Here is a 27,969-nt window from a genome sequence, read left to right on the forward strand (position 1 = left end):
ACTTCCTGGCTGACTGAAACAGAACTCTTGGCATCTCAGTCTTCATTGCTATGGGATGCACATACCACATGGGTAAAGGCAGCCAGAGAGAGGAGAAACCACATTGGTAATTGCTATGGTGGGTACAGTTAGACATCAGGTAGATTTGACTAACATAATCATGTGTGTTAGCTACAGATAAAGCCATCCTTTTGCATGTCCCTGGCTAACTCTGGATTCAGCCAATAAGGAACCATTCTGAAGTCATTAAGTTTTGGCTTCACAAGAAAATCTTGTTTGTTCTGATGCTGGCTAAATAAGGAGGAAAGCATCATTTTAGACATGACTTCTGGTTGATTTGTTTTGAGAATAAGTCACTATTGTCTTATTTGTGTGTCTTTCAGAAACAAAGTCTTGTGCCAGCAATTATTTTTTTTATAATTATCACATCTTCTGTTGAGAAACCCTCCCAGTTACTGTACACTTTCTTCTAGAGGTAAACAATAGGATTCTTCAGAGGAGAGAAACAGGAAACATATCCCATGCAATCTGCTTCAAATTATCCTGTAATGACTTTTAAATCAGAGAAAGATTCCATGTTTTTTATTATCTTTTATTGCTTCATTGGCTGCTTGTCAAAATTTGTATCTTGTTTAAAAAGCAGAAAACTAACCTTTCTGAGAGAAATTCTACATTACCCTTGATACCGAGTGTTTCTTATAAGTGTTTATTAGGGAAAGTTTTTACTCTTCTGAAGAAGTTTTGCAGGTGTCTACTTTCCAACACATTCTTTAATTTTTGCCTCATTTTGTATGTAGTTGCTCTGAGAGGTTTCCATCACTGTTGATATTTCTCTCTCCATTAATGTGGAACTCTAAAATCTATCAGTATGATTTTTTTATTTTCTGTAAAATAAATCTCAGTTTCAATCTTATCAAATATTATACTAATCTGTCCCTTTTCCATTAATGCTTCCTACATTGTTATATTGATCTACATGAAACTGGCATGCAGTCCTCCCTTTTCCTTTCATTAAAAGATCTGCCAAGTCCATTAGTTGTTTCTGTGGGGTGTATTGGACATAAGCAGCATGACCGTCAATCTATACCAGAGTAGCTGGAGGACAGATACTATAAATTCAAGTTCAGGGGTTATGTGTAAACAATTTTTTATGATTGACTTTAGGAAGAAGGAAAGGTTATATGAAAATGATCTATTTTGTAAAATAACAACAACAACAACAATAACTTAAGAAAATAAGGGTGCTGAGGGAACTCAGAAATGATCCATATAAATAAACCCCTACAGAGTTTTAATGGGAAGGGAAAATAATCCACAGTACAGTACCAGAATCCATCTAGGTTCTGGATTACTGCCTTTGGGGTCTTTGTCAGAGCATCTTTCCTGGGATTTTCTTTGGCTTTAACTCTCACTAAAGTCTGCCAACCTTAAACAGGGGTCTTCCATTGCAGACAAGCCTTAAAAGAGGAATAACATGGCATTAGGAGAATTCACTTTGCTAGATATCATCAGACTGGCAAAGCTGATACAATGTACTCTCATGAGGTCTACTGCTCTTCTAGCCTAGTACCATACACTCTCATCTGCCTTCTCTGCTTTCCCCTCCCACGTTCCTGGAGGGGTATTGAAGGAGTGGAGTGGGAATAAGGTCACCTGTTCCACCTGAGCTTGTGCCTGCTTGGACTGTGAGGCAGGAGACTGCCTTGACATTCCAGGGCAGTTAACCAGCCCAGCCTCAAAGCCTTTGAACTAAAGCTCCTCTACATATTACTTCTGAATCTGGTCTTACGGTATTGTCAGGTAGCCTTAAGGTAAAGAACAATCAAGCTGGTACAAGCTCTTGCTGAATTATAATCAGATGGAATTTATTATTTTTTTTTTTTTTGGCATTGCTAATGTACTGGCTTTGCATGTCTTAAAAGCATCAAAGCTGACAAATGGGCAAGAAACAGCAATGCCAACAGCACCACAGAAAGGAACAGGAAAATGTCAAATTAAAGAAATCATGAAGAAACTGGTACTAGCAAGTGAGTCAGCAAAACCCACTGTATCTGACAGGTTTCCTGCTTCAGCATTGTTCTGAAGAGCTTTCTGCTGCTTGTAAGGAAGTTCAATGATCCTTCTCATTACTGTCCCCCCTGTTCAGGGAATTATAAATATTTGTCTCACTGCTGGGCTATATGCAGCTGTCAGTTAAAGCAATGGAGGCTTTCCACTGTGGGTTGGAAAGAACAGGTTTTCAAATGAAAACATGGAAGGAATTTTTAAATAAGTTGATCCATTATTTTGAAATGATGTGTTAGGAGTTCAAGTATAAGAAAAGCATGTGGAAACTCAGCTGAGCAGCTCTTTTGTGGGCCCAAACAGCAGGAAGAAATAAACACTTGTAATAAAGTGATAAAATAAATAAGGAAAGCATAAATTGGAAATACATTTCCCCAAGTGGAATTGCTTCTTTAATTTTACAAGGAAGAGATAGAACAACAGTTTTTAATTTCTATGTTTCTGAGAAGGATGATGAAAATTGTGGTAAAGGTTGAACAGAAACTCACTTTAGTGACAAGTTTTGTGAGATTTACCATAAATAGAGCTAAGACCATTAATCAGTATTATAAGACACAATCTGTATGTCATGCACATTTATTAGAGCAGACAAAATGAAACAGGAAGTTGAAATTAAAGATGTCCACCAAAATGCACAAGGGTAAGTGTCAGATCAGGAGCCTGATTGGTAGAAGCAGATGAGAGCTCAGAATCTGGGCTTTGTATGATCAAGTGAGATAAAAATGCCTCTAATATTCAAGATATCAATATTTAAGATGGATGCTGGCAATATTTTAAGTAATAAAAATTATTACAGCTGATGGAGTCTAGAGAGCTGTAAGTAGTTGGGCCACAAAAAGTCCTGTCTTTAAGGGGAAGAAGACAATCTGTGTAGAAATGATCAGCCATCTCTAAGCTAAAAGTTGACATTTCAACATGTATATGAAGAGTCTTGTTTTTTTACACAGTATCTTTGTCTTGCCTCACCATGTCTGACCCAGGAGTGACAGATAAACTCTGGTGGGTGGTGCGTGCACGACTGCTGCTTCCCTCTGCTACTATTACTGACCCTGTGGAAGAGGTAGCAGGAGTGAATCTGTGCCACACTCTTCAGCTGGCAGTTCTTGGAGTCTGATGTGTTAGTCTTAACTACCTTCAACTTCAGTTTAAGTTGATACACTGAGTTGTAAGCCACAGCTGCTGAGAGTCTGGCTCATGTCTGCTTCTGGTAACTCCAGAAGAGGAGCAGGACAAACAACTGAAGGGTGATATATAAATTCAGTTCCTATGGCAAGACTTGTCTGTCAGTTCCCTCAGCTGTGAAATGGAAAAAAAAAAAAAAAAAAGATTCATATCTAGCTTTTTCCTGTTTGTCCATGGAGAAATCATCAACTATCTAAAAGCTGCTGAACAAGGTGCACCTGGACTGAAGAGAAGGTAGAAGCTGAATAATAGTGCTCCAATGAGTTAAGCATACTCACTGGCAGTCAGTAGGTTTCTTCTTCCTCAATTCTATAACCCCATTTTCAGATTTTAACTTAAAGAAACTATAAAATTTGTGAATGAATGTATTTAATTAATTTATTATGAAATCATAAATATGTTGGATCAAACTCAAGGTCTCATTAATAATCTTCAAGACCACTGATGAACATGATTCAAGATTTCCCTGAAAAGGCCTCTGTCTTTGTATTGATGACATCCTTTGACAGCCATGTTCCTTCAGAAACAATGAGCTTTTCAGCCTCAAGGGTGAATCTGGAGATGGAGCTTATTTGGCACTAAGACAAGCAGTTTTGATTTCATTATTGGAGGAAATAAGAAAGACCAGAAATCTCACTGACTTCAGAACAGTGTAAGGCTCACTTTTTCAACTTCACCTTTCCAAAGCTGCTGCTAAAAATACCCAGGAAGAAGATACAAAGGCAAAGGAGAGAGAAAAAAGAATGAATAGCAAGGGAGGGAAGAGAAAACCACCTGGTTGTGTCCCCAGCTTCCTCTGGGAAGTAGGAGGAGAATTATGTATTTGTTGTGGTTTACTGTAAATTTATTGTTAATTTGTTGTGAGTTGTCTTAACAGTTGGCATGGACAATTTTATAAGAATCTAAACAGGAAATTGTTTACAGATCCACAGTTATTTTTATCCAGCTTTCAGTTCCAATGTTAAACACCTTAATCACCCAGGTAATCAAAAGAGTGATTCATAATAACAGATTAGCTACCTGAGAAATTACAATTTATTGCTTTATCAGTGGAGAAGGAAGGCACTTCTTGTTGTTGGATACTTCAAAATTTTTCACATTACTGACACATTTCTGTATTTCTGCTGCAATATAACAGTAACATAGGCATGATAAGCTATGAGATGAATTCCTGAGCACTGTTGGCCTTATCATCCTGTCTCACTGTAGTTCTTTTTTAATTATTCCAAAAACATTGGCTTTGGGTGCTGATTTGGAGATATCTTTCAGCTTTCATCTCTCCGAGAAGTTCATTGAGCTAAGATCATACCTGACTCAATATCCACTGGACTTAGTTACAAAACATCCATAAAGGCTTGGGACATACCTGTATTTCACAGTGGAACCTGGTCCAGTCACACCTGAGATAACATAATTAATCTTGGATAGCATCCAGAAACAGTGTAGACCCCCACTGGTGCAACATTGCACTAACTGAATTTAAACCTTCTGAGAAGCACTATTGATGGGTTTGGACATGATACCATGTCATTTGTACAGAATCATGCCCTCAGCAGGTGTTTCTGGTAGGCCCTGTGCCCTGCTTCTGCAGATGTCTGCTGACATCTTCAAAATATGGGCATCCTCCCATCCAGCCCAACAGGTTCCAGAACTCCTTTGCATGTAACTTTCTATTTGTTGGTGTGTGGGCATGAGAAACATTCAAGTCCTTATCTTTGCTTGCTCAGTGATCACCTCTCATCATGGCATTTCTTCCTGTCAGGAAGAGATGATGCAGCTTTCAGACCTTTGTGAACCCTGCTCACCTGGATTAGACTCAAAGAGCCTCTGCTTATCTCAGAGATGAAGATTCCCAAGGCAAGAAGATAGCTATAAAATGATGGCACAATTTTTAAATTGAACTGTCCCATCATGGGGACTAGCTTTGATTCTGTCTGGACGTAGACTCTTTCTGGAATGAATATGTACTTAAAACTTGTTGGGTCAGTTGTCATTTCAGACACAAATGTAGGCTCCCTGGATTTCATAAATTTGAATATGGCTCTTAGACCATGTTGGATATATGTGAATACAGAATAATGGTCATAGGTAACAATTATTTCCTGCTTTGCTTCTTTTCTACAGTAATTTCCTTTTTTGTCTTTTTATTATCATTAACATAGTGAGTTACCCCTGCTGGAAAACATCTTTGTAGAAAAGGGCTTGGGAGTTCTGGTGGCCACCAAGCTGAACATGAGCCAACAGTGTTCACTTACGGCAAAGAAGGCTGAAGGTATCCTGGGCTTTATTAGGACTATTTCCAGCGAGTCAAGGAAGGTGATCCTTCCTCTCTGTTCAGCCCCGGTAAGGCTACACTGTGTTTCTGTGACTGAAATGTGTTTCTAGTTCAAGAAAGACATGGACATACTTAAGAGAGTCCAATGAAGGACCACAAAGGTGATTAAGGGACTGGAGCACCTTTCCTAGGAGGAAAGTCTGAGAGAGTTGGGCTATTCATCCTGGAGAACAGAATGCTCAAGATGTCATCAATGTATATAAAATCCTGAAGGGAGGGTGCAGAGAAAACAGAGCTGGTCTCTTTTTGGTGGTGCCCAGTGACAGGAGCAGAGGCAATGGACACACACTGAAATGGAATAGGTTCTTCCTGAACATCAGGAAACGTTTTTTCAGTGTGAGGATGACTGAACATTGGCAAGGGTTGCCCAGAGATATTATTAAGTCTATTTCCTTAAAGATATTCAATACCTGTCTGGACATGGACCTAGGCAAACAACTCTGCCTCAATCACTCTGTGGTTCTGTGATTCTGTGATTCTGTGTGTGTATGTGTGTTATATGATTCTCACATTAAAATTGGTCAATGACTATTCTAATGGCTCAAAAGGGCCTAAAGAAGACCTTTCAAGGACTATCTGGGTAGCTAAAAATGGTGTGATCGGTCTTGGAAGGGCAAGATATTTGTGAAGTTTTTGGCAGCTTTTGCTGTCATTATCCTACTTTGTTTATTTGAACATAACTAACTAGAATTTCTGCATTTGTAACATTATTCCTCTAAATGGCTAGCTGTTTCTGCCAAGAATCAAACCTTTGAGGAAAAATCCATAACCTCTGGAAATATGTCATTGGTTCTGATATAAATTGCAACTGTTAAATTCAGGTAAATGTATGATGAAACTGAGGTACCTTGCCATAACTTGATTTATTTGATATTGCTATAAACTGTCTAGGGGCATATCTCTTATTTGCAACCAAACTTAGGAAAGATATGTTAATTTTACTGTGGTGAATTTCAGGAAGTTTATCTATATTCTTTAAAATGCTGCAATCTCAGAACTGTTTACCTGGTGTTTAAAAAGACATAATTTCCTAGTTTTGATGAAGGTTGCATCTGTTTTCATCTTAACCAGAACCCTTTAACTCCTTGCGAACTGACCTGTTATATTTCCTCTTATGAGGAAGCCATTTAGCAGCACAGAGGGCTGTTGTCATGGGTCTATTATTGTATCTGACTCAGGAAAATGCATGGGTCTGACAGAGATGGTACAGACATATGTACAGATTCTTCTGGGAACAGCTACCTGACAAGCAGGGAGGTGATCAGTGAACTCCTTTTTCCAAACACAGAACCTAGCTGCCATCTCGTGCTGAGGTGGAAGCTCCAGTAGCCCAGTAGCCAAACTAAATTTTAGTAGCAAAATATTATAGTCTAAACTATCTAAAAAATTTAGAGTTACCAGAAACATGATACTTACAGTAAACTTGATATTAATGTTTATGATTCAACACAAAGACTGTGATCTTTAAGTAAACATCTGTGTCTCTGTCAAGTCATGACAAATGTTTCTTACCTTAAGAAGGATGAGTAAATAAATTCTTTCTCAATTATTAGGTATTCTGTGTATATAGAAATTATCTTATGAGGGTATTAACAATACTAATACTTCATGAATAAAGATAAAGACATAAAACACAAAGTTGCAATAAAAATGTCTTGCTAGTTGCAGGGACACTACTCTAGCTGAAAATTGTCTCAGAACACCTTAATGCTTTCTATTGCCAAAGCTGTGGAATTGGTGAAAGTACATTGCTAAGGGGACTTCTATTAATGAGATTTATAGGAACGCTAATAGGTAAATCTAAAGCTATTAATGGTAATGCAAATTAATACAACTCCAACTCTTCACAATTCAGGATTATAAATATTCATAATTGTCCTGTACTCTCATAGGTATAAGTATTTCTGAGCATATTTATATATTTCATACTTCTATCCTTACACAAAGATAAAATAGATCCAAATATACATCTGTCCTATACCACTTAAAGAGATATTACATCAGCTCAACATGCAAAAATTGTATATATATGTAAGTAAAGTATACTTATCACCCAAGTGGTATTTATGTTATTAAAACCTTTTTTCACTTGCTGCACACAGCACTACTATCTTCTTTGTTGTCTGTTTTCTTTTTCCTGTTCTCAAAGAGATGAAAATGAAAAATAAACTTAATGATAACAGTATTGGAAATCAAAACAGTATTAGAAAGACAGAATATTTAATGGTTTCATGTGGTTATAATATGGTAAATTAATGTAAATTTTATGGTGATAATATCAATGTATATAATACTATATTCATAATATGTTGTAGTGTTACACAAATTGAAAGTTACCTAGATTGTAAGTATCAGTTGATTACCTGCAGCATTAAAGTCAGTTTCATTGGCTTATACTTAAACTTACTATATGCTCAAACTAAAGTGACTGTTTACTTAATAGCTATTTCAGAACACTGTATCCAATGACTGTTTTTTTTAAAGAGCATTAGCTGAAGGGCTGAGTTTAATCCTATTTTCTCTCTGCATAAGAACTGTATCACAAAAATAGGTGGGAATTTCCATTTTCAGGAGTGTAGTCTCAGTCTAGTTCTGGTCTCACTCAAATCATTAGTAAGCAACTTTTCTTCCAAATGTATTTTTAGTATTTTTCTTCTGTTTTCAACTTCAGACTTTTTCAGAATTATGTTCTTTTGCAATGGGCATCTGGCTGATAAACAGAAGGCTTTTTCTTTTGCTTTCTTTCATTACACTTCTCCAGAAAAACCTCATTTTTCATCTGCCACTTACTCTCCTACTTTGTGCACTCTGAGTTTCTCTGCTTTGACAAGGTCAGAACTCAAAATGTCTTCTCTGAATTCCTAATTCTCCTAAACATCACAAAAGATGGTAGTTTGGCTCTTAGGATCAGCAGCTTTGTCCTAAGATTGCTTAACAAGATAATTTAGTAGGACATACATGATTACTTCTTTATAATTTTATTGAAGTAAAAAGCAAGGAATATATTCCAAGGCAAAATGACAAAGTTTTTTACGGGTGCTTTTTTTGAGCTTTTTAGTCCATAAATAGCTTTAAAGCACAGTTTCTCCTAACTTCTGCAGAAAAACTTCATGCCTAGATGGAGAATGAAAGATATTGTGAGGACTGCCAGCCAGTGTGTGATATCCCCAGACCACCATCCGTGTACATCAAACATCTGCTGTAGTCTGAGTAAGCTCAACAATACACACGTGTGTACAAAATTTCAATCATTTTCTTTGTCTATCTTTAATTGTTTGTTCTAGGGTCCTTTAAGCAGCAAACACCAGCAATGCTCAATCAGGAAAGAGCAAAGGGGAAAGCAGTAATGAGATACAGCAAGAAAACCCACAATCAGTAGCAGCTGTTGCCCAATTAAACTCAACAGTTCACAGGTGTTCACAAGAGGATACACAGTTTTGTCAATACTAAGGTACCTTTCTAAATAACCCTTATGAGAACAATAAAAAATTAATTTTATTTTATTAGCCATTTTACATATATTCAAACATCTAATTGTTTTACATGTCAATAGCAACAATTTTATAAACTAAACACCTGTCTCTCCTTTTTTGACATCTTAATCAAAACCAAAAATCATCACAGTTAATAGCTGAATTGTCTATCGTTTTTGTCCTGGCTCTTCTCAAGTACATTCTCTTGTCTACTCCTATTCTTAATTCATACCTTTCTAATCAGGCTTTGTGGCTATTGTGTAGTATTTATAAGCCTAAGTCTTAGAAGCTCACAAACCAGATGGTCATCAAGGTACCGAATGTGACTTAAATTGATAAATTTCCTTATGTCCAGATATAGTCTCATTTCTGGAGCAGCAAATTAATGAACAATACAATCCTGTCAAGCCTCTGCATGTGGACACTACTGTCAATTTGGTAAGTACGTGTTGATGCTGCTTTGTGTTATGCTTATTTTCTGATTATACAGAGAACCTTGGTCTCCAGAGCTGGCATTTTAATAGCTTTAATTAACATCTTAAATTATGAAAATCAACAGCAAGAATCAAGAGAAAACTGATAGTTCTGCTCCTTCTATTCATTTGTTTTTACCAAAACCTTCCAAGTCTTGTAATTTTTCTATGGATGGACTCTGATTTGAGGGTCATAATGCAAAATTATGGGCTTCAAAACTAAGAGGTTTGCAGCTGATCCACATGGTTGTGTATTTACAATTTTATATCCTTAAAACAAAACAAATTTTTACATTGAAATATTATTTGCTTCCTTTTGTAATCCAAATTACTTTACAAAGTTCCTTGGCAATTACAGTATTTTGGCTGTCAACTAGCTGTTTAGGCTATGGCTGGGAGGTTGGGAGGCCCAGGGGAGTCTTATCTCTGCAGTGTAAATGAGATGTATACGATGTCGGTGTTCTAAAGGTTAAACTTGAGCTACAATGCAACAGAGACCAGTTCTCAGATTTAATCTACAGGGAAACATTTATGATGTTCTCTGCCTCCAATTTATTTTAATAATACCTAATAATACTAGTTTGCTCTTAAGCAAAATAATGCCTTTCATGCAAAGATCTCAAAGCACGTTCTACATAGGAATTAATTTTCACCACACCTTAATAACAAAGAGAAGCAATATTTTACCTGCTTGCAATTTCTCTTTATTAAACTTAGCTTTAGTTTAATATAAAGAGCTTTAATATATGGTGAGGGTTTGTATTTTTATATTCTAAGTTTCACTAAGTCTGAACTGGTTATAGTCTTGATGTGCATTTGTGTCTAGAAATTAGGATGGGTCTTTTCTAGGAATAACCAGAAAAAAATTTTCAGACAACATGACAGAAAGGAAAAAACAATAATGAAATACATGATAAAAGAGAATAAAATCATTTGGGGTTTAGATTCTGATAATTAATTCTTCTATTTTTCTTTTTTACCTTCAGAAAGAAAATTCCTATTGCAAGTCTTTCCATGCTGAGCTTCAGAAGGTTAGCTTAGTGATAGCTCAATTGTCAGACACACGTTTTAATGAAAATATTAATGTAATTTAAAACATTTCAAAAATATAGTACTGGGTATTTAAAATCCTGGTGTGATACATGAAGAACACAGAGTAGTAACAGTAGCCTAACAAAAATGCAGCCGATTTGCAAAGGTGAAAGACAACCTTCACAATTTAGGGGAAAATTATTGTGGCTTCTTGTCACTTTTCCTTCTTTTTTCTTTCTAATTTTTTGCCTCTAGTCACAGCAGGATAACATCTGTTTTCAGATAGGAGACAGAAATTTGGCCTATAATACACGTATAGAAAACCCATTCACGTAGGGATTGGTATTCCCAGGTGAAATACTTTTCTTGAACAGAAAGTCAGAGTGCTTACTGTCAACATGAGGTAGACTCCTGTGTGGGGCTTTGAGGGAAAATGCAAATTTCTGAAACAATTGCTATGCAGCACCTCAGTGGGATTATTGTACCCTATTGCATGAGTAATACTGGTTACTGCTTCTCTGCACAGTCAGGAAGAAAGCAGGATTCAGCAGACATTAAATTTTTTGATTGTATCCCTGCTTGTGAGTAAAATTCAGTTCTTGTCCATTGTCTACTTCATCAGTCTACCCTCAGCTATCTCACAACTGTTATATGTTACAACTGGGCTTTTTAATTTCTCTAGCTGAACCATAAATTTAATTAATCCATGATGGTTTTTCTCTGTATTAAAGGAGATTAAGGAAGGCCCTATTGCCAAGAAGGGAGGGTTTTGGTGTTGAAATAAAGACACAAAATGTTGAGACTTGTTGTTTATCCAAGCTAAATATGATTTCCCACATCTCTGGATGTCAGTTCACTGATGATTTGTGCTATTACAATAAAGTAATTTATTTTACACATGTGCAACACACAAGTGAGACCAGCAGGTAGTGTCTCTGCTCTCCTGCTAATGAAAGAGGAGGCTGGTGAACAAGGTAGATGGTTTCAAATTTGGTGAGAACCTAGACCAGGGAGCCTAGAAAAGACATTCAGGGGAAAAAGGCTGTGGGTGAGAGAATTGTGATGCCCAGCAGTAGAAGCACCAGACTGTGCTACAGTCTCAGCTGGGCTGCGTGTTACACAGGGTTTCTCCATTTGCTGGTTCTTTCTTTCTATGAGGTTGAGCATTAATTATTTATCTTGTTTCACGTTGAACAATTTGTTGTTTTGTTTTCTTGCCCTAGTATGTAAATAAACCCCTGCAATGGTAACTGAAAGGCTTTGCTGACTTCCCTGTACATGTCTGCTTTTAATGTTAATATGCACTGACACAGGATAAAACTTATGCCAGTGAAGAGACCCTGACCACTGCTGAAATCCCATCTAAGCTTCCTCTTCCTATTCAGGTACTCTGCAAGGGAGAGAGTTACTCCTGCTAGTCCTGTAATGAATATACTTAAAATGTGCACAAGAGGATACACAGCTGGTACAGTTTTCCCAAGCATAAGTAGGACCAAAGTTTTTATATGAAAATTGCCTGTGTCCTAAAATACATTCTCCTGCTTCATTAAGTGTCAGGTTTTATTCAGGCCTCTTTGGGAGAAATTCTTTATAGCTTGTGGTAGATGAAAATGGATGATCATAACTAATGATCCCTCCTAGTTTTAAAAATCTATGAATTTACAATACATTAAAGGTCGGATACATCTGAACAGATCCTTTAACATGATCCAGGTCCCAAGGAGCCTCAGTTACTGCTAAGTGCTTTCTTGTGTTTTTGAGTTTTATTCTTTCTTCCTTGTAATTATTTCTTAAAAGTTCTAAAAAAATTATTTAATTCCCTGCTGTTTATTTCCTTTTCGGTTTGGCAGGCATTCAGGCTTTTCTTCCGTTTGTTTGCATACAAGTATGGAGAACTACAAGCACCCACACAAATAACACGTCATTTAAAATAGTAGAATGAGATTACCATAACTAATACAGTTGCTTTTTCTTAATACAATTGTAGATTCAAAGATTGCCAAACTGAATTGCTAAATGCCAGAATTATGTGTCACTTGCAGCTAGAATCAGATTTTTGCTTTTGTTCCTGTTCCTCACAGAGAACATATAGATGGTGATCAAATTAGTCTCCCTGGCATGGCTAAGTGTCAGTCAATCATGGGGATTTTGCCCTTCCCTCCCTGCTAAGTTAGGAGCTCGGTGATTATCCAGGTGCCATCCCCACATACTCTGAATAGCTGGAGGCATGGAAATCTTCTAAACTGGATGGGTGTTTGTTGCAAAATTGGCACAACACTTTTGGTCTGTTTTGTACTCAGCTGCAAGATCTTGTATTTTCTCATAGCTCTTTGTGAGCTTCAAATCCTAGTAGTGTTGTGGTTTAAACCTGACTGGCAGCCAAACACCAAGCAGCTGCTTGCTCACCCTCCCCCACCCTCAGGAATTGGAGGGATAAAGGTAAGAAGACTCATAGGTTGAGATAAAAACAATTTAATAATTGAAATAAAATAAAATAAATACAATAATAAAAAAAATAATAGGAATAATAGAAAATAAAAATGACTAATGCACAACATAATTGCCCACCACCTGCAGACTGATGCCTCGCCTGTTGTTGGTTAACAATCTCAGAGAAGCGAGAATCCCGAAAACACAATTATGGAAGCGACAGTCAGCTTCCTGATCAACACTCACCTATATACTTAGCATGATGTTACAAGATACGGAATATTCCACTAGCCTGTTTGGGTCCATTGCTCTGTCTCTGCTTTCCCCCAGCTTCTTGTGTACCTGTGCACTAACAGGACATGGGAAGTTGAAAAGTCCTTGATCAACAACTAAAAACATCAGTGCGTTATCAACATTCTTCTCACACCAAATCCCATACTGCACCTAAAACATGGCACTATTCTATTACTAAGAAGGAAAAAAAAAAAAAGCTCTATCCACACTAAACCAGGACAATTAGGTAGGATTTCACTCTGTGAATTCAAAATGGCATGAAAGTGTGGATTTTTTTTTTTCTTTCTACATTGCAGTCCTTTGGTTCTTACAGTGCCATTGCACTTATTTGCTTTAATATGATCTGTGCTTCTGTGTGGACTACAGATGTGAGCCATTAGTTGTGAAAGATTTGTGCTTTCTTGAGGGCAGATATTTAATTCAATTGCAATATTTTTCAGTTTCCTCCTTTTTGTTTTGTTTGTGTGTGTGTTTACTGTGAAAATATAAAACAACAAAGAGCACTGCTATAAAGCATATTGTATGATGCAGGGCATAAAGAGCAAGTTTATTCTACTCTCTCCTCTTTGCCTGTATTTGAAAGGAATGCTGCCATTTCCAATTCAGAAATTGGAGCATAGCTGTACATAAAGGCAGTGGTGCCATGTTGTTCTGAATACTGTAATAAATCTCTATTCTCTGTTTACAGTTCTTAAGTGACTGATTTTAGATGCTTTCAGAGCATATCCAATGGCCAAGACTATCTTAAAGTCCTAGCCCATTCAGTTTCCTTGATGTTTGTGGCATAATTGAATGACTCATTTAGATGTGAGTCAGATGCTATTATCTTGTTTTTCTAATGGAATCCCTTTCACACAAAAGGTTAAGATGTGGAACTTTTCTATGATTGAAGATTTAATCTTCACTTTTAAAAGGAATCAAACACAACTGTAAATTAACTATAATTCACAGAACTGTATGTAATTCTTTTATAGGTTTTATAGTTTGTGCTGAGGAACAAAAGTAATATATAGATATAATAATATATATGTACAAGCATGTTTAAAAGTAATTCTGTAAGATGTCAGGGAAACAACGCAGAGGGCTGTATTTCTCAGCATCTTATGTAGAATTTTCTGATGTCATGAGCTTCAACATCAATGGGAATCTTCCCAGAAAACCTCAAGTAGAGTGAGGTAACAAAGTGCCTTGACTCCAGTGAAGGTCTCTCCACATTGATGGATTAGGACTAGAGATGCAAGATAACACTCATCTGTGATTTGCAGCACTCTTCTCCCCTATTGGCCCTGAACTGTTCTGGTATAATGTTTTATCTGCCTGTGTTAAAAAATGAAACACATTTTTTGGAAAAGTAAGTTGATGCTTACATTGTTTGCTACATGTCATATAATTTCTCTAAGTATATTTGTTTTTGTTTTTATTTGGTGGGCTAATAGTGGAAATAACAAAGGTGAAGTCCTAGATCTTTGTTTGGACTAGAGCGGCTTCCAGGAAGCACTTACAGTCATGACTGTAATGCAAATAAAATGGTAAAGATAATGTTATGGGAAGGCATGCTTTCTACTTTCTGATCACTGACAAAAGATGCCAGCTAAGAGTCCCCAACCACTTTTACTTGAGCAAGTTTGTTTTTATTATAAACCACTTAACAATGATTAACAGAAGAGTACCTCAGTAAGACATTTATCTGGATTGTATCATAGTTGCTTATGAATGACACAACTTCACACCAGCAGAAAAGTTAGATAAGAAGTCCAGTTCTCTGAAGTCCTCATAAAAGTAGGAGAAACAAACTTACTTGGCTTATTATTTTATTACAAATTCAGGCCAGATTTTAACCAAGGTTCACATAAGTTCATGACTTCTTCTAGTGAAACTTCAATGGTTTGGGGTTCTGCATTGAAACTGGAGATAGTCCTGAGGTGCAAGTACATCTGAAAAATTATTTTTCTGTGTGTTCTTAATCCATGATTCATATTTTTCCCCATCATATAGTCAGGGATTAGCTGCATTTGTGAGATTTTAAACTTTAATTTGGCACAGGGAGAAGACACTTTTTGATATGAGTCAAGATGAGTAAAAAGTGCTCCTTCTGTCCACACAGTATATTTCCAGAGACTTATAAAGTTATATTTGAATTTCTTTTTATGTGTATTTCAGTTGTAAGTTATGGATTAAAGTTGGTATTTCCTATAAGAAAAAATACTGATTTAACAAAGAACAAAAATAGAAAGTGCCAATTTTATTTTCAAATTAAGGTATTAAAAATTCTAATGAGTCTTTAAAATCTTAAAAATACAATCTCATATAACAGGCGTGTCATAGCTCACATGCTGATGAATGCTTCCTGTCTGTAAAGTATGCTTTACATTTTAGTCTTGCCTTTTTTATTTTTTTTTTTTCTATTGGGTGAATAGCTCCCTAAAAACGTTGCAGCCTCCATTATACATTCACCTCTGAATGAAAGGATGAATGTGTCATCACTACTTATAAGTGCAAGGAAAACTGGGCCTGTAATATCTCTTTTTTTTTCTTTATACTTTAGCAGAGGATGGTAATGCCTTCAGTGTATTTGAACACATGTGTATTCTTAATTAATGCTTGTAATCAAATAACTTCTCTGGGAAGAAAAGATGGCAAAACATTCAAGCATGATTATTTAGTCATTGGACTATTCTATTTGTACAAATATATATAACGATATCTTTAGAGTGTGCTGTAAGTGTAAAGTGTTGATAGTCCTGTGGTAGCCGGTGAACTTCTGCCATTTTAATTGTGCCTCTGTCACACAGTGCAGGTGGACTGTAGTGTGGGATTGAGCTGGTGAGCCAAGTGTCCAGCACGTTATGGATCAATGTATGCTGGCTGTCTTCTTTCATGTTTTATTTCTCTTCGAAAGCATAAGGACTCCAAAGAGCAGAACCACTTAGATATGTCAATGTAGTGTAGTGCAGTGCCCCACAATAATATCACGAATGAACTCACTAGGTGTCTGGAAACTGCAGCCTCACATTAATGAAGTGTCCTGTCTTAGCATGTAGATCTGGGAGCATCCCATTAGCCCCTACAAACCCTTGCTAATGCAGCTGTCCCACTGTCACCTTCCAGCTAGCATCCTTAAAGCTAACATGAGTAACCTTGCCTGGCACTGTAATTTGTTACATACACTGAGAAACCATAATACACTCATGATCTAGCTCTCTATTAGAAAGTGAAATCTCTTGTTCTTTGTAGTACAGTTTTTGGAAATGTCTGCAACACAATTATATTTGCAATTGCCTGTTTTTTCCATGTGTTTATTTTCAGAAAATCTCAGGAGTCCCAGGTAGCCAAGACTACCCATCCCAATGTAAATTATAAGCCCAAGTAAAGTGGAGACAAAACATTGTGGAGAAGCAACCTCTATCTGTACTTCACATATATTTATGACTATTTAAGTTTTATAACATAGAATATGACCGTGCTTTTTAAAATCAAAGGATTTGACCTTCTGCTTATGTTGATGGCATGAAATATGGCTTATTAAAAAAACAAAAAAAAAAAAAACAAACAAAAAAAATCCTGGAGACACAACTGCTGACTTTACCAGAAAAATGCTGTGTTAAAATGTCCTCTCAAAAGATGTCCTTCCTGATTCAGAGTGTGAAAAGAGAAGGGAAGGTGAGGCAAGGGTGTGAGGAAAGGGAAAAACAAGGGATGAGGACATATTTGAGCTTAATATCTATAGGATCACAATTTTTTTTAAAGAATCTCCATTTATTATACACAGATAAAAATATCCAGCAGACCACCTGATGTTGACTGAGTCAGGAACAGACCCAAGATATCCTTGGCCCTTGGGGAGAAAGAAACACGAGTGCACACTCAGGATCAGATGGTTCTTCTGAGAGGAACTGAGAAATGACCGTTAAACACAAGAGATTAAACTAAATCTAAGTACACATTTGTTCCAAATTCTGGGAGTAAATAATGGACAATCAAACTACTGCTCAGGTTTTGGAAATGTGGAGAAATCTGGAGGTTATGGTTTGCACCCAATGCAGCATGCAGAAACAATTCAAAAGTGTTCAGCAAAATTTGCGTCATTTTATCAGACAGCTTGTTAGTTTAAATATTTGTAGAAAGTGAGCATCAAAATGCAGTACAAACACAGTCAAGGACTTTTAACTTACTTTCACTTAGGTAAGCATTTCTGTATTTTTTTGAAATGTTTCCTCAGTTTTGGTAATGGTGCACCCAAGTGACTGGATTTTTGAATGTAAATGCTAGCACAGGAAAGGCTCCAATAAGCAAAAGTATGTGCACACTTTTGTAGATCTGAAGGGTTTATGGGGTGTAACTCCACCACCACATAATGATAAATTATTTAGATTATTCTATGGAGAATATGGATCACAGCTGTGGTCTTTGCCTTACTCTGAGTGTTCCGATGGTGAAAGCTGCAGATGAAAAATGTAGCAAAACGGTAGAAATGTAAGAATTGAAACTACAGTCTTCTCAAATCAATCCAACTTTTATTCCCAGATGACATTATATCAGCTGTTGTCTGAAATAGTAGTGGTTGGTCACTGTATTGAACTGATCTAGATCCTTTTGGGTTTTTAACTAGGAATTCCAAATAAAGTCTTGCGAACTGAAAAAAGAGGGTATTCAATATACCGCCAGCTTTTCATTTTTGAAGGCAACAACATGTCTCATTGGCTAAAACTACTCTCAAAACAAAACCAACTCCTAGCAAAAGGAAATAGACTTTTTTGGTTTCCTTGCTTATGCATTGCTGTATCTGATTAGAGACCTGCAATGAGAAGATGTTTTGGCCAGGTCACTGAATAATACATGTGTTTTGTTCTGTCAAAGATACATCAGTAATAACTCATCTTTTTTTTCTTGTATGCTAGATTACAAAAGGCTTGAGTCTGCCAATTACCCACCTTCATATTACCCACAAATTTATTATTACTGTTCAGAAGCAGACACAGGGCTGTTTATCTTCACATCTATTCTGTTTTTATTGGTTAGCATACAGTATATTTATACAATGTTGATTTGGCAATGAAAGCAACAGATTCTGAGCACTGCAGCTGGCAGTCCACAAAGTTGACAGGGAAAGATGCTAGGAATAGAATATTTTATTGTTTAAGACCAGCCTCTTCATTTCAGAGCTGCAGGAATAATGCTATTTGGGTTTTTTATAAAAAATTTATTAAATTTAGGAAGTGGATATGTCATGTCTGTTTTGTTGACTTTATCAGGAAACTATTGACAGCAAAGGTTAAAGAATCATTAATACAACTTTTAGCAAAGCCTGGGAAGTGGTAAGGAAACAGGCAGCAGATCTTGCCCTGTGGGTGTTGGTTTACAAAAATCTCAAATGTTATAGGAAATTATTTTACTTACAATTAAAATGGTCACTGCAAGTCATTTTGTAGCTATCCCTGTAGGTAATCCTTTCACTCTTCAGCACTTTATTGCTTTTGTTATGCCAGGATTATAACTGGCGATGTTTGTGGACATCACTAATTACAAACTCCTTATTCTCTTCTACCCTTGGCTTTGTCTGACATAGTTTAAATCAGAGTGGAGTGAATCTTCTGGGTGTGCTCAGTGGACAACTTTTCATGTATGTCAGCACCTACCTGTCAGCTGCTGTTTCTCCAAGTACAAAATGCAGTATCACAACATGATTCATGGTGTTCTTTCTGAGAAAAAGGATTGCATATGCTTGTGGAATGAAAAGCAGAAGAAGGAGAGTCAGCCAAAGAACACTTAATATTAAATTACAGTTTTAATTATTAATTTCATTTTATTTAACATCATAAATGCTTAGAAATATTTCATTTTGTGTACTTGTACTTTAGAAGATACCTAAAGACGGAGCTCATTGCCATTGTCTTCGTGTCACAAAATTTTGTCAATAAACTACAAGACATGCATCATCGTCATCAAAAAAAAAAAAAAAGGAAATAGCATATGGATTTTTTTATCAATTTTCAGAAATTTGTGAGTTTCCTTCTAAAGCGGAAATGAATTTTGTAGTGAAGCAATAGGGAGTTTGTACTTTTGGGTTTTTCTGTAAAAATCAAGCAGATATACCATGTAGCTTTGATAAGACACAACCATGTTAACGAAGGACTTATGTAAACACCCTTAAGGAAAGCTCCTCCTGTATTTCTCATTTGAGACAGGTGGAGAGGGGTGAAAACAAGTCATCCAATCTAGAAGTTATTTGTTTTGTTTTAAAACCTTATGTATTCTGATCCGATTCACTGAAAGGACCTTAAAAATGAATTCATGTATGGCATTTTTCAAGGTCAAAAGTCTAGATATAAAGTTGTATATAATTGTATATACAACTAGCTGTGGATTTATGAAATAGAGAAGTACAAAGGCTCATAATAGACATATAGTTTACTTTATTGGAACTGGATTCACAATCTGCTTTCCACATATGTTTAAATAATCTTCAATTATCTGCAAAAATCTGATTTATAAACTTCATAATTTATCAGGGATTAAATGAGCAATGTTTTGACAACATATCTGTTTTAAGTGCAACTGATTATTTGTACATCATTAATCCAAACTGATTAGCACCCAAATTTTCTGACCCTGATAAATGCATCCCAGCTGTTTACATTTTGGGTAAATAATATTTCTTTTTCTACGCATGCTGAAGTTCAGGGCTGTGTTATGTCAAGTATGCATGTTTTGGAAAATGCTTTTGTCAGCGTCTTATGAGTGTCAAGGTTTCATAGCTTTTTGTAACAATTACATTTGAGTGCAACTCAATCATCATGTTGCAGCTGATTCCTGAAACCAAAAAGAAATCTGCAAAATGAAGTGTCTACTTATTTCTTTACCGTGAGGGTGGTAAGACACTGGAACAGGTTGCCCAGAGAGGCTGTGGATACCTCATCCCTGGGGCAGGCTGGACAGTACTTTGAGCAACCTGATCTAGTGGAAGGTGTCCCTGACCATGGCAGGGGGTTCGGAACGAGACAATCAGGGTCCCTTCCAACCCAGACCATTCTAGGATTCTATGATTATCCTAGAATCACAGGTCCCTAGGAGACAGAAGGGTGATATGACATTATTTGCTCAACAATTTACAAAATATTATAATAAAATAAAATATTTAAGAAAAGATAGGAGGAAAAGAATGCTTCTAGATAATTGTAATTTTCTCTGAAGCCAGTATTTTAGAGGAAACTGTGAAATTCCCACATTGTTTAAAGATTTCCCATTTTCGCTTGTTACGGGAACTTGAAACTATTAGGGACATTTACAACTTCAAGCTCTCTTCAACTACCATTTTCAAAAATTCAAAGCAAAGAGAATTTCTTCAGAAGAATTAACAAGATAAAGTTCTAAAGATTGTTTATAATTTCAGAGTCTAAAATTTTAAAGTGTCACCTTAAGAGTCCTGAAAAACTCATCAAAGTTTTCAACAATCATACAATGTTATTTAGTATCTTAAGTTGAATATAAAGAAACTGAAGAACTAAAACTCAATAGTTATTTTTGACCATATAATGCACTTCTAATTTACCTTTGTGTGGCTTTTATATTCTCTGACTTTTATTCTGTAAGGAAATAAGTGTAACATGCACTGCTTTATCATGTGAGGTTTAAGTGTAAAATATATTAAGAAAATTGTGTCAGTTAATCCTCAGGATCAGCTAACAGATGATTTCCACTCTGTTTCACCTTTCAACAATTTTACTGTGATTCCAAATAGATAGTGCAGTTTAAGACAACAATTTTGTTGGATACTAAGGAAGACAGAGTTATTTTTAATATGTGTGAAAGTGTTTTAGATTTCAATGCAAAAATAGAGACTTAAACAATATTCCATATAACTTCTGTTACCAAAACCCCTGAAATCTACTGTTTTCCAAATTGGTAATATCATCCACAAAGTTTGATACAACAGGGATCCAATTTTATAGTATCTATTTTCCCTGGATATTCATTTAGTTGTCCTGTTCTTAATGTTTCCTACAGAGCACTCTGTGGTTTTCAATATCTTGCTTGCACTATTTCTTCATATATGGCATAGAAAATTTTCAATGCTAATCCATTTCCAAAAGATCAAATCAGCCTGTCTAACATATTATGCCTGCAGTGTTTTTAGTATGAGCTATGTGTCTGTGTTTTGTGATTTTAGAAGCATTTGTAGGTTTGCTCTTTGGCTCTGAGCATCCCAAACACTGTATTCAGGCAGCAATATAATGACTAGGTGGAATAAAATGAAGAATGCTGCCCTATCTGTTATGATCTTTATAGTTTCTGGCATGATATGGAAAATGAAAACATATTCTCACTTGTTATGAGTTATAATGCAGTACAAGCAAGGCTCAAGGCTCTCCTTTCTTCCTGCTAGTAAAGTCTGTCACCATCTGAAATGTACTGTATGTAGGGTACCCTTTCTTGATGGATGTCCTTGGTAGCCAGACTATTAGTATATCACAAGCAAGTTGAACTAACAGGAGGCAAGAGCAGAGGTATCTGGACGATGGTGTTGTGTCACTGGCTGGCATAGAAGAGGCAGCAGCAGAGTGCAGGTTCAGTTGCTAGCACATCTGAATATCATTTTACTCCCTTGTCTCAATTACATCAACTTCAGTTTTACATTTCAGACTACTTTCCAGATTGAACATTAATGACACTGATATTCTACCTTAACAAACTTGCTACATACAGGGCAAACTATTAAATTCTATAAATATATTCCTTGTTCTCAAAAATCCTTCTGTTTCACTGATATAGCTGTAACATGTATGTAGAACATTTTAAACTGTGGTAGCATTTATATAAAAAATACAAGAAACTTCTGACAAAGTATCTAAATCAAAGTTGAAATGGATCCAGATATTTTAGTATAGCATTCTGTGAGGTATTGTAATAAATTATAGGCTATTCTGATAATTGTATTATGTTTATAAAAGGGTGGGGGAGAAAGAGCTTGTTAATATTCAATTAAGCAAAAGGAAACATTAAATTATTTGAAGGATAGATCCCATCCAGCTGTGTTATCTCTTGTATTGGTCACACTAGTTCAACTTTAGTAAAAAATAATTGCCTAGCTCAAAATCTTTATACAAGAAAGGAAAATATCAAACATTAAACCAGAAAAAATGCAAATTAAAGATTCAAAGGGAGTGAAAGAAGAATTTTCGAATTGAACAAGTGATGAAGAAAAGGCAAAATAAAATTGTCTTAATCTTTAAAATAAAGAAGATGAAGGGGAAACAGAGAGGCAAAAAATAAATAGTAAGCCAAATGCAGCTTGATAGTTACAGTGATGCACAACACAAATAGAAAAATGTCTCTGTCCCCCGCCATTGTCTAATCTTTAAGGTCTTGCTCACCAGGATAGTTTCACTGAAAAGCTGCAGTATCATGGAAGTCTCTAAAGAATGAAGCTTTTGGGAAAAATATTGTGGAGCCTTGTGGAACAAAGAATGTGCTGAAAGATTTCAACTTTATATTTATGGTAAGCAGAAACATAAAAATTGTCAAATTAATCATCAATCCTTTCTGATGACTTGCTTCTGATAGCAGCCAGTGCCATGCTATACAGTAAGATATCAGCCCTGGTATGGATCACTGTGTGATTGATTGCAACCAGTAAGGTCAATGAATTCTTACATCTATTCTTAAAACATTCAAAATGTATTTTGAAGAAGCTTTTTATTATCTGTTTTTTTTTTTGTAGTCTCTCAAGTCTGCTTGATTGTATCTACTTTTGTTCTTCTGTAAGATGTTTGGGGTAGGGACTCTATTTTGTTCTGCATTCATGCAGAGAATAGGACACTAAAATTTCTCATTCACTGCCAGGATCCCTACCTACTCCAGCAAAAACCCCTCAATATAATTCTTCATATTATTCTTTTATGGTTTATATTATTTTCCTGTAGAAATCTCGCACCTCAGGTATAGGATGATATAGATTTCCTTTGCTTAGCTCTACTATCTGAAAAATGAAAGAAAAAAACCAACCTTGCCACAGATAACTTGGGACAAGTGGTGAAGCTGTACTTGGGGTATGTGAATGTGAGAATTACTCTGCTCCATCCTTTCCTCAAGTCCATACAACACAGAGACAAGATGTATCTGTGCCTTGGTATCCATGCAAGGCAAACCTAAGATGTCCATTCTTTGTACCTTTCTAGTATTACTGGCATTTGATATAGTATTATAATAAGTTAAAACTTTTTATTCCCTTGGAGATTGTTGTAGTTTCTCAGGAAAGCTAAATACATCTCCAAGCCCTTATTGTTAGGAATTTCCAAAAAACTAGATATAGCAGTGAACCCAAAATGAGAAAACATCTCAGGAAACTCTTTGATGAACAAGAGGAACACACCTGTATTTAAGGAAAATAATGACACAACCCATGCCCCTCCATCAGCTACTGACTCCCATGCACTTTGATAAGTGAAGTAATTTTGTCACAAATACTACAGTAAGAAACTAGCAATAACATATTACACTTCTCTCACATTTCTGTTGTGAAAATTACTACTTGATGGGGCCAACAGTGGGACCATTTTCCCAAATTAGGAAAGATGAATTGGTCCAATTTTTTTTTCTTAATGATTAAACTAAAGAATTAAGAGCTGCAGGAGTTCACGGTGGCTGAAAGCATGTTTTTTTTTAAAGGCTGGAAATGTGCATATGTTTTCTGTAGCTTAGCTAACCTGTTGCTTCATAGGTAGGTGCACAGGAATTCTGTTGTTCTTTCACACGGACTGAATTTATCTTGATTGCTACTACAGTGAATCACCTTTCTGGGCCTACTTCTTTTCGAACAGTTTTTTCCCAGAAGATATCTCAGGAATCCTTTAAAATTCAAGCATTAGTGTTCCTCAGAACCAATGAGAGAGGTGTTATGCCCTCTCCTCTATTGTAATAGGGGCCATGTATATATTTAAGAAGGGGAAAAAAGTCTTATTATTTTTGCTACTCATAGCAGTGAATATATAATTAAAATTGCACAAATTACCTTTGTGATGTTCCCAGCTGTATTTTATTAGTAGGCCCTTAAGGATTTGATGAACAAAGCATTTTAATGTATTCCTTAGCCCTTAAAATGGGCTAAAAGCTACAGGATATATTTCAGCCCCATCCTCTTTTTTGTGTGAAATCCCTTTGCCTGGAACCAAAAGCAGGAGCAGCAGCTCCTCCTTATTCTCATGTACTACATTATTGTGATGATGATGATGATTTCCTGATGTTTCACTGAGTGTGATGCAAATCAGTCTATACCCAAGATCACTCTGTCTTAATGTCTTGATCCATATTTTTAATTCAGTCCAAACCATGAATATCATGATTCTCTTGAGAAAGAAGAGCATCCTCTGCGTGATTAACCAATACATAGATGACCAGTGCATGCCAGAACACTAAACTACAACTCTTAACTGTCCAGAAGATCTGATGCATTAAGATTGATCATGCATCCTTGCCCACACAACATGTAACAAAGCAGCAGAAACTATTTTTTTTTTTTTTTGTTATTTCACAAAAATCTCTTGGGGATTAATCTCACAGCAAGCAAATATGGGAACAGCAAAACTATTTAAAGTTCACTAGCCCTTCCTCAGGAAGGGAGTTTCTCAATACAGGGTTTTAATTTGAAATTATAGTTCCATGGTCACATTCTACATTATCACTTAAACACAATCTTTACTTTTCATTAGTGTAATAAGACCTGCTGTGCTCTGAGGACTAGTTATATTGCATGTATTTTCAATTTGCAATCTATCTGTGATGGTTCAGGAGAAGCCTCTACACCTTGTAATATTTAGCTGGCAAAGTAGTGACAGCACAACCTTTCTTTTCTGGTCCTGTTCACTTCAGTCTTAGGGGTGTAATCATTTAGCTATCTTTATTAATGATGAATTTCTGAAACATCTCTAACCCTCTATTTGCAAATCTTTGGAACTCTACCAACAGACACATGATGTTTTATTTTAACTTAAGACAGAAACAGAAGTTAACTCTGTGGTAACTAGATTTCTAAAGTCCCTTCCACTCTTGTAGTAACAGCAATTTCATTTTGGTTGATAACACACTGATTATTTGGAAGAGGTGGAGAAATATACTAATATTTTCTTTATGTTATTTAACAGCTTAGAAATTTTATTTTAGCTTTATTGACTTGCAAAATAATTTATACTGAACCCATTAAAACATTTATAGCAAGTTTACTTTCATTTTTTTATTTTACTTTTTCTTGCATGAGATTTAATTGTACTAAATAACAATGTACTGCTCATTAATTTGCAAATTGACCCTGTGAGTTTTGAAAGTGATAATCTTTGATTTGGTTTGCATAAACTCAAGCTGTATGAATCACAGAGCTTCAGAATTTATATTGGCTTCCTTTATTACTAAAAGTATGAAGGGAGTATTACATTTTGGGTGGTTTTCATTTACTAACTTAAAGCCATTAAGTTTACTTATGTATCAAGTAGCCATTTATATCTTAGTGATGTTCATATTGCCTCCAAGTAAGTATGTTGTGAGAACAGCTCTAGTAATCTGACATTTTGGAATATATTTTATACTTGGATGCATGTTTCTGTGCTCCCTCATATGTTCTCAAATACATACATGATAGATTAGAGATTTCTTGGGCTAAAACAGACACTGAAAATTGCTCTCTTTAAGATTCAGGAATATACTACACATTTCATATAGTACTGGGCTACTGAATTTATTTCAGACTAGGGTAGATTTTTTTTTATAGTTCTTCATTGGATATTTTAACAACAATGTGTCTTCCACCAGCTGCTCTCTTTTACTAGCAGTTGATCTTAAAAGTTTGGGACTGTGCTGGCAAAATGCAGCAATTTAAGAATGAAGGTGTTTTGTGGGTACCAATTAAAAAATCATGGAATCCAGTGTAAATGCTGGTTCATGAAATAAGAAAAATAAGAATCACTAACCAAGAATTTAGTTACTGTGATGCAGATGTTCAGATTCATTAATGATTCTATTAAGAGTCCAGCCATTCATTGTTTAGTAAGGATTTTACTCTGTACCTTTGGATTTCACAGGTTTTTCTCTGATTTTTTTTGCATGTCAGAAATCAGAGGAAAAGTGAATCTATTCTTTCTTTTTATGTATTGTTGCCTGAAATTGTTTTGTTGTTTGATGAACACACATTTTACTTATCTTTGAAAATGTCCCTGTGTACATTAATGCCCCTACAGAACTGGTGACCTAAGTCTTGCAGTTAAAATTTCCTTTTCCTTTCACACTTATGTAAATAAGTGAGGAAATTAATAGAATTAATTTAACTAAGGTATGCGGCCTACTGTAAGGCACACTGAGAACTTTGAAATTTCTTGTTTTTTTTAATGTGTGATCTTGACAAAAAGACTGTCAAACAGACAAAAATGAATGACAGTTTTATGATATGGTAAAAACAGTTTTTCCAATTTGCTTTCAATACATCTGTAGAACAGCATACATGCCCGTTAGGATTGTGACATTGGACTCCACTCAGACAACCTGAAATATAATTGATTTGAGCTCTTGAGTGTACTGTAATCTGTGTGGTTTCAGAAAAAAATCTATATGTATTGATATGACTTTATAACTTTATTATATCAGTATTGATGTAACACTGTAGCAGTGGTCTGTAGCATTTTCCAACTACTGACATGCAGCCTGATTAGATTTGTATATTATCCAAAGCCTGGTAGATACAGATCAGTACTATATAGAAAGACAATTATATATCTGTCTGAACTAATGTGTGAGAGTAAGTAAGTGCATCCTATGCTCTTTATAAGCTGTCAAAGTAAATATCAAAACAAAACAAGTATAGTTTACCAAGTTGTTATATGCCAGCATGTTCTATGTAGCTGAGTAAAGAAAAAAATCTCATCTTTTCCACTCCTAATGAATGTTGGTTTTAATTAAAGATTCTAGCAAAGTATGGTAAAAGATCCTTAAAATAACATGTAACCCTTTTTCTGGGCAGATGCAGAAAGGATTATGACTGTGTACATGGAGTCTAATACTAATTGACCTTAGTGGGAATCTGGGAGTTGGAAAATGTCTTTGGAGTATAACTCTTTTTTGAAGCTTTGCTTTAAGCGGACATGAAAGTGAACATAAGTGACCATGAAAGGTCACATTTACTGTGGATTAAAACAGAGGAAAGATTAGAAAAAATTTTAGCAGTCGTCAAGCATGTACTCTTTGGTTTCTACTGGTCTGAGTGCTCATCATCCCTCTAAGTCTGTACATTATTCTGAATAACATAGCGAAAAAGGTGAGACAAAGGCATAAAGAAGAAGAAAAAAGGTGTAAAAAATTATTTTAATATATAAAAAATACTTAAAATTCCATTCTTTTATCAGGAATGAATGTGGTTTGATGTGGCCCATAACTTTCTATTCCTTGTGTATCTTAGGTACTGCAATGCAGTCTGAAAGGTTCTATGCTTGTACTAGTCAAAGAATCTTGAGGCTTGTTCAGCAACTGTTCACATCTATGATTTAGGCTGAGGACTGGTTTGGTCTCTGTTATTATAGAGAAGAGCAAAAAAATCTTGTGAAACCATAAAACCACATGTTGTAGCTGAAACATTGTTCTGTCACATTTACAGCTAGGTTACATATTTCCTTTGTTTTGTTCCATCAGACAGGATCCTATTTCACATACT

The 27,969-nt window shown here is 35.7% G+C and overlaps 1 long non-coding RNA gene across 1 annotated transcript; it reads left to right on the forward strand.

Moving 5' to 3' along the window:
- On the forward strand, positions 1-27,969 carry LOC116964804. The gene is made up of 5 exons (XR_004408961.1): positions 1-118; positions 5,409-5,589; positions 8,866-9,032; positions 9,410-9,492; positions 27,948-27,969. It is a non-coding gene; the product is annotated as an uncharacterized LOC116964804 (long non-coding RNA).

This window comes from Tyto alba, unplaced genomic scaffold (assembly GCF_018691265.1).
Source record: "Tyto alba isolate M040663 unplaced genomic scaffold, T.alba_DEE_v4.0 Super-Scaffold_13, whole genome shotgun sequence".
NCBI lineage: Eukaryota > Metazoa > Chordata > Aves > Strigiformes > Tytonidae > Tyto > Tyto alba.